Below are 7,840 nucleotides of genomic sequence, written 5' to 3' on the forward strand. Positions count from 1 at the left end.
AGCTTGTCCAAGCTCTCCACATTCTCCATGGACTTCTTACTGTTTCCCTCCTTCCCTTCCTTCTCCTGCTGCTCCCGACCATGCTGACACTTACGGATCCGCCTCAGGTTCCTGTAAACCAGAGACTCCCTGCTGGGATTAGTGCTCATCCTCTGTCCACTAGGCTGGGCATATCTGGTGGCTCCAGGCCAGCCCTTCGGAACCCAAAGTATTGCTCAGAGTGGAATGGTCAGAAATTAAAGTCGGTTAGGCTCATGTGTCTACCATAAGCCAACCCACTGATCTCAGCTGTTTACAGAGAGTGAGGGCCTTTCAAAGCTGTTTTGCAACCAACTTCCTGCTAGCGAAAAGCACTGACTCAGCACCTTCTGCACTCAGCTAGAGGGCTATTGTAAGCAAAGGCAGGATTGCCAAAAAAAAAACGGGGCTGGTGACTCCCCAAACCCTGACCTCTCTGCAGCCTGTGGACTATGCTCTCTCTCAGTCACTGGAGAGCAGGATCCCAGGGTGGGCTCTTGGAATAAACAGCAGCACTGTGTCTCTATATGCTACTCCCAGGTTAATGTCTTCTAAAGTGGCAGAGTACTAAAAACAAACAAGAGACTGCAATAGCCAACACTGTGACAGAGTAAGATTTTCTCCCTCTGCTGACATGGGTACTTGTGGTCTGTGTGTCACTTTTCACAGCCACAGCTTGTTCACTCACCTTGGCAGGAAAACCGGCTTCTGGGCCAAGTGTTCCCGAAAGTTCGGGAGAGGCAGAATCAGAGTTGACGTACCGCTCTACGTAGTCTGACCAACGCACGGAACACAAGGGGTTAACCAACATCTGCCAAATCAAACAATTCAAACCCAACTCTGAAGGGGTTTGGTTGGAAGTGGATGAAAGAAAAGCAACCTTTGGAGACTCCATATATTTCACACAAGTCCCACTCACTCTCCCCCCATGGATGGATATACCTATATCATAGAACTGGAAGGGACCCTGAAAGGTCATCCAGTCCAGCCCCCTGCCTTCACTAGCAGGACCAAGTACTGATTGTTGCCCCAGATCCTTAAGTGGCCCCCTCAAGGATTGATCTCACAACTCTGGGTTTAGCAGGCCAATGCTCAAACCACTGAGCTATCCCTCCCCCTATATGCACCTGCACTGTCTGGTTTTTGAAATTCTTAATAAGAGATGCCAACAAGGCTTGTTCAACCCAATTCACTGAGTGCACTGTGTCACAGAATGAATGTGTCCTGTAGGACTAGAAGCAGGTCATAAACTATAGCATCTGAAACACTGACAGCTCTGCCATCTTCATCCAGTTATACCCCCATTTAAACTTTACATGCTTAATAGCTGCAGCTGAACTCCAAGGACAATCGGCTCTTACCTCTGCCTCTACGGAGTCATCCGAGTTCTCCTCTTCGGTGTCCAGCAGCTCGATGGTTAATTGGACCTGGCCTCTGCTCTGAATGAACATCAGCTACAAAGCAGAATGCGGAAGGAGACTTAGTAACCAATTATTCAGAAAAATAAATCCAATAAACTTTATGCAACGGTAGGATACTAGCCCCAGTTACACAATCTGAACACAGAAGGAGTTTTGACAATGAGTGGAAAGTTCTAGATCACTAAGGAGCTAATCTAACAGAGGGTAAAAGGAGAAAGAAATTATTCTACATATATGGGCAGAAGAGAATTCCTGGATAGAGAACCATGACATACTTAAAGAGAGGTGGAAGAAAAAAGCATGAATTGCTGCAGTGAACAGTTGGTATTTTATTAACGATCAGAAAAAATTTCTCTGTTACCCACAGAGTTTGCTCGAAATTGGGATGTTTATAAAGGCAAAGCAAGGAGCTGGACTCCTTTTAGCAGCATGCTGTTTTCTGATCAATTTGTGCAGTTTCAATTCTTTGCTTCCCTGCTTATTTTGAGACTCTCATCAGGAACACAGAGACGCCCTATAAATATCAAAGCCATTATCAATGAATTTCACTAGTTCAAGATGGGCCCGGCCACTTCTGATTTCACAGCGACGAGAAGTATGAATTTGATTTGAACTGAGAGTCAGGTTTATTTAACGCATAGGTGACAAATATTAGTAAGAGACCGTTACAGTCTACAATGGATGAGATGGAGAAAAAGGTGGAAAGCGTCAGTGACCCACCCCACAGGAGGGAGGGAGAGACAGAGATTAAAAGCCTAGTGACAGCAATCACTCAATACAGTATTACTCTGGCTTTGGGTACACTGAGAAATACAGGGACAAATCCCAGCTTTCCTTCAGGATACGTATTTTTCCATCTTCCTTGCAAATGTCCCATTTCCGAGGAACTCTTTATAGAAATATTCTTCTGTTTTTCCTGTTCGTTCTACAGTTCCTGTCTGGATTGATGCAAGCCCCGCCAAGGGCTATATTAAGACCGACAGTCACAGAGCAGGTACTCGGCAGCTCCACCAGGCTAGAATGCACAATCAGGTCACCCTCTCAAGCTCTATGACAGCTGCGGAGCACACAGGTGTCCAGAGGTCCTTGGGATATTTGGATAGTTACGTAAAATGAAAAGCTGAGCCCATTCTCCTTTCTCAGCGAGTCTTCGTACTTCCCCTCCTCTCTCAGCAAGCTCCTCCAGGAGTCCTCCTCCAAGCGTCACTGCAGGCAGATATGGTTTTTACCTTGAAACAGTTCTCGTCTGACATGAGCTGCTCGGCTTTGCGCTGGTACGTGGCCTCCACAAGGGCCCGAGATGACTGTAAGGACAGCAGGCCTCCGGTAGCTCCGTTGCTATTCTCCAACAGGTAAAGCTCTGTCACCTGCATGCAGATCTCATCGCTCACTGTGTGCTGAAGCTGGGAGCAGGAAGGACACAGAGAAGAGGAGTTAGTGAAGTGGTTTTAAATGCCTCTGGACTTGGTGCACTGTATACTGCAGTACCCCCCTTTCCCCAAACCAAGTCAGTCAGAGGGCTTTGCACTAGTGTGCACTATGGACAACCTGCCTTCTGCAGTCAGGCCGTAGACAAAAGAGAACACTAAGAAAATCTCCAAAATAAACTTCTCCATGTGGCAACAAGCAGAGTTTGACATTAATCAAAACAAGCCAGGCTGAGCCTTCATCATTTGCCTGCACTTCTAGACTTGCATGTTTGCATGCAAACACTTATGTCAAAAGCTATAATTGATGAGAAATGATTTTATCTCCCCTGCATACATATACGCTGTGGCAGAATTGGTCAGATTTCCAGTTCTTCTCCACTATGCACCACGCAAGTCTCAGAACCAGCTAAAGAATATGTCCATCAATGCAGATTAGAAATGAACATACCCTTCAAAATTCCTGCTTCAAACCTCTGTCTGGTCAAACCACAGCAAAAAAAAAAAAAAAAAAAAAAAAAAAATCTAGCCATCTAAGTATTAAAACTAAAAAAACAATTATTTAGGTTATGAACATAGTAGCCTCTTCTACTGTGAATTACTACTACACCCATTGGAAAACATTGTGTCCTTTAAAATAAATAATGATGCTGGCAAAATACAGTTACACATACAAAGTAACTATGAATTAATAACCTTTAAGTGAGCATTATGAAGGAAATGCCTGACAGCTGGCAAAGATTTAGACCATCGAGGTACGCGGGAAGGGCTTGTTAGGCAGTTCTCTTGCCATGGAATCGCTACACCAAATCCAAAGGTTGATTAGTTGGTTGTTTCTGGAGGGGAAATTAAAAATAATTAAATCAAATTCTAATTATTAATTATATTCCCAAATTTAAATAAAGAGCCGGTTGACTGCCGATTTCCTGTCAAAACTGAAATTAAGAACTTGTTTTTAGCCCTGTCTTTATACTCTAATTTGTGCTTAACAATTCTCCATAGAAATTGGATCATCGAGGTAGCCAGCATGTGAGAGTCGACACTTGGGCTTACAGAGTTCAAGTGACAACAAGCAGCTAAAAGCCACAAATATACCAGCTTCAAGAGCCAGCCAGCGTGTGTGAAATCCAGAAGGAAGTTGTTATTCAAAAGAAATACAGAACCTTTTCCAAGAGTCCTTACAGTTTTGGTCCTTGTGTTTACAAATGCTTCAGGTTTTCTAAGAGCAAGAGGACACTTCAAATGTGGTCCCACCTGATACTAGGCATCTCTTGGATAGTGGAGGACAGTCTGCACTTGGTAAGGCAACTCCCATCTTTTCATGTGCTGTATATTTATACCTGTTTACTGTATTTTCCACTCCATGCATCTGATGAAGTGGGTTATAGCCCACAAAAGCTTATGCCCAAATAAATGTGTTAGTCTCTAAGGTGCCACAAGGACTCCTTGTTGTTTTTACTGATACAGACTAACACGGCTACCCCTCTGAAAGCTGGGTAGTAATCCTCCACATCAATATCCACTAGAGGAAGAGAAGGTGTAACATGAACTACATTGTAACACCCCTCAAAGGCAGTTCCTACAGGCCCACTCTGAGTTCTGGGAGCAAAAGGGCCACATGTTGAAGGTCTCAGACAAATTGATGAATTACCAGAATGGTCAATAAAATGAGGAACAACGTTGTAAGACTTTAAATGAGAGCTTTTTAAATTAATGCCAGGTCTGTAACCCGTCAGAGGCCTCACGGAGGAGGGCAGAGGTGGTAAAATTCTTAGAACTAAAGAGAACTAAAGAGGTTCTTGCTACCAAAACAACATTATGCACACCATTAAAGCAGAGACCTCACCAAAAAGATATGAACGCAGATATGTCCTAAGGCTCTTATGAAATATACGCATTGCACATTATTATTAACTTGTATTTCACTAGCACCCAGAGGTCCCAAACTATATCTGCGACCCCTCTGTGCTTGCCACCATTCAGACACACAACCAACTAGGCCCCGCCTTGAAGAATGTAAAACAGAGACCAAGGGGATTGGGGGAAGCAACTTGCCTGAGGTCACATAGTAACTAAGTAGCAGAGCTCGAACTAGAACCCAGGTCTCCTGTTTCTCCAGCACCTTATCCAGAGCAAGCTACACAGACAGTTACCGCCTTTCCAAACTGAATGTGCTAATGTAGCTTCTAAAAGGTTTTGTGGGCTGTAGCAGAAACATAGTAAAAAGGGGAGGAAAATGAAAAAAGCCATTCAGGGTACACCCAGTTTTGAACTAACACTCATCACTGCGGTATAGGCAGCAAGGGAAGATGAAAATAAAGTTTTTAAAAATACTGGTTAAGCAACAATGCCAATTTAAAGGGAATTTGAAAAGTTCTCTGTGTTTTCTGTTTGTTTTTAATTGTTATAGGTTCAAACACCTCTGCCTCCCTCAAGGCCAACAAAGACTGTCCACACTTCCTCCTTTGCTTCAATCCAAATTAGCTACTTTACTCTGGTTTTAGCTGGCCGGAAACAGGCAGCCATAGGCAGTTTAGTACTGTAGCATTATCACCACTAAGGAAACCAGCCCTTGGAGAATTCTAAATACATATATTTGCTGAGGCCACTCAGATTACACGAACATTGTAACAGAAAATGGAAGATCAAGGAGGCTCTTTACTGGTCTACATAGGACTGCCTGGACTTACTTGGGTTTGGCCTGCCCTGCTTTTTTTAGTCGGTAAATCATTTGAACACCAGTTTAAAAGGAGACACACTTTTTAATACCAGAGCCAAAACTGACTGCTTTGTCAATTGCCAGGGGCTGACTCCTCCATTGAGATGTTTTATAACAAGCTTGGGGCAAGAGAAGATTTTTATCCAACTTGTAAATTCATGAGGTAGAAAAATAGCGCAACCCAAAATTAAGAAATTCAGCTGGCAAGGAGTGTTAAAGCAATACAAAATACCACACCTCTCCCCCACAGCCCCATGAAGTAGGATGTTCCAAGCCCCAGGGTCAAGTCTAGAGATCTCCTCCTTGATAACATGCTGTGCTACATTCAGTGCCCACCAGCATCCTTATATTTCACATTTTGGAAACTACCAAAATGCAGGTACCGGATTTTACAGAGACAAGACCTAAAGGCAGGTGAGAGGGAGGAACACAGATTCCTCAAGACACCAGGAAACAGATCAAGTACCAGATCCACACACTGGGCTGTCATTCTTGTCTCATTTTATGCCTAGCACTTCCCGCTCCCATTCCCTTTCCCGGTTCTCCTCTTCGATTTGCCGCTCAGCCTGGGTGCAAATCCTCAGCAGCAGCAAGCATAGGATTTGGTGAAGCCGCATGAAGATGTACCAGTTGTTGTTGACATAGAAGAGGTTGTACACTTCATCCCCCCTCCGCCCCTCCCCCAGGTAGCTTCTGGGCCGCTGTGTTGCTGAACAGCAGCTTGGCTTTAGGGAGGCTGCCCCCAACTCCGTTGTGCTTTTTCGCAGCCCCAGTGGCTTCATCCACATCCATTTCCTCCTCCACGTCTGAGAGCTTGCACCACCCAGCAAACAGCATGTCCGGAATGAAGTGGTACATGATCTACTTGATTTTGTACTTATCCTCTTTCTGAATTCCTGTCTGCTGTTTCACGTGGTGGATGATAAAGAGAAGCAGCATCCTCCAGGATTTGCCTGTCCTCATAGGCTAGTGACAGGTGTGGGCCTATGGGTACTCCAGCATTATCTTCTGATGCCTGCTCTTGCCTCTGAGGGAGGAAGACAAAATACACAGAGCATGGGTGAGTATCACATATGCAACTTACCACGTCTTTAAGACCCTTGTACAAAGCACTGCCAGTGAACTGGATTTCCTCTTTCATTACAACCCCAAACCCTATGGGGGAAGGGCCAGAGTTCACATTATCCATCACAACAACCCAAGTTCTGGTGTCAAGGGCCTACACATATTGCATACAGGGCCTTGGTGTCATTCTGTTTGAAGCTGATGCCCTGGTGATCCAGGGATTTCAGGTAATGTTTCTCATTCTGCTCCCTCCAGACCTTGTTGAATCCTCTCTGGGCATCTCGCCACTCTTCCTCTTTCATCTTTAACCTTAGCAGCCCTTAGAAGCTTAGAGAACCTTAGAAGCTAAGAGATGCTAAGATACCACACTGATGGGTGCAGGATAAAAACCTAGACCAGACAAGGTGGAGGCAGTAAGGCTTCTGCTCAGTGCCCATTGCCCACTGAAACAGCAGAAAGTTTCAGAAGGACTTCAAATGTGGTACAACGTGCATAGCAAAATTCTCCAGGAATGGCCATGAATCTTTAGATTGGTTTTGTGGCTATGTTATTTTACAGAAGGTTAAATAGGCCACTAATGCATGGCTATACCCCACTAACCAGGGTGATGATGAGGGCATTCAACAGAACATAAACCAAACTGTTTTTTCCCCCCGTATACCTCCTACAGAGTCCCAGGACTGGGTCTGGGATCATTGTCAATATCCCAGAATTCTGCTTTGTGAGAAATTACAAATAACAGAAATCTCAACTGTTGTAACCAGCTGCCCCAAAGAGTCCCTGGTATCTGTAACATCCCATAATTTAATACATGGATTTAACCACTTGCCAGACATTTCAGAGCTCTCAAACTTCTCTGATACTTGTTATGGTCCTGTAACTAGATATTCTTTTCACCCCATGCAACACAGGCATACACAAAACTCTGAACCTCTCAGCCAGCTTATACCTAGCCTAGAAGAAAGAAGTCCATTCTGTCACTTCACAAAGAGTGCACTGTAACCAACTTGATCATGTTTAAAGGAAAAACACCACAAGTTGGGAATCAGACAACCCTCGACCTCTTACATCTTGACATAATGGAAAAAACAGCTCTTTCTCCACTGAGGATTAAGGAATCACAATTTACATCTAGGCAGCCTAGATACTTTTGATGAAACATGGGAACTTTGCAGAGATATATTTGCTGA

At 44.2% G+C, this 7,840-nt stretch overlaps 1 pseudogene; it reads right to left on the bottom strand.

The window, feature by feature from the left end:
* Window positions 1–3: 3 nt before the first annotated feature.
* On the bottom strand, window positions 4–6,955 carry LOC135980299 (paired amphipathic helix protein Sin3a-like; annotated as a pseudogene).
* Window positions 6,956–7,840: the final 885 nt, after the last annotated feature.

Source organism: Chrysemys picta, unplaced genomic scaffold, assembly GCF_011386835.1.
Source record: "Chrysemys picta bellii isolate R12L10 unplaced genomic scaffold, ASM1138683v2 scaf2571, whole genome shotgun sequence".
Taxonomy (NCBI): Eukaryota; Metazoa; Chordata; order Testudines; family Emydidae; genus Chrysemys; species Chrysemys picta.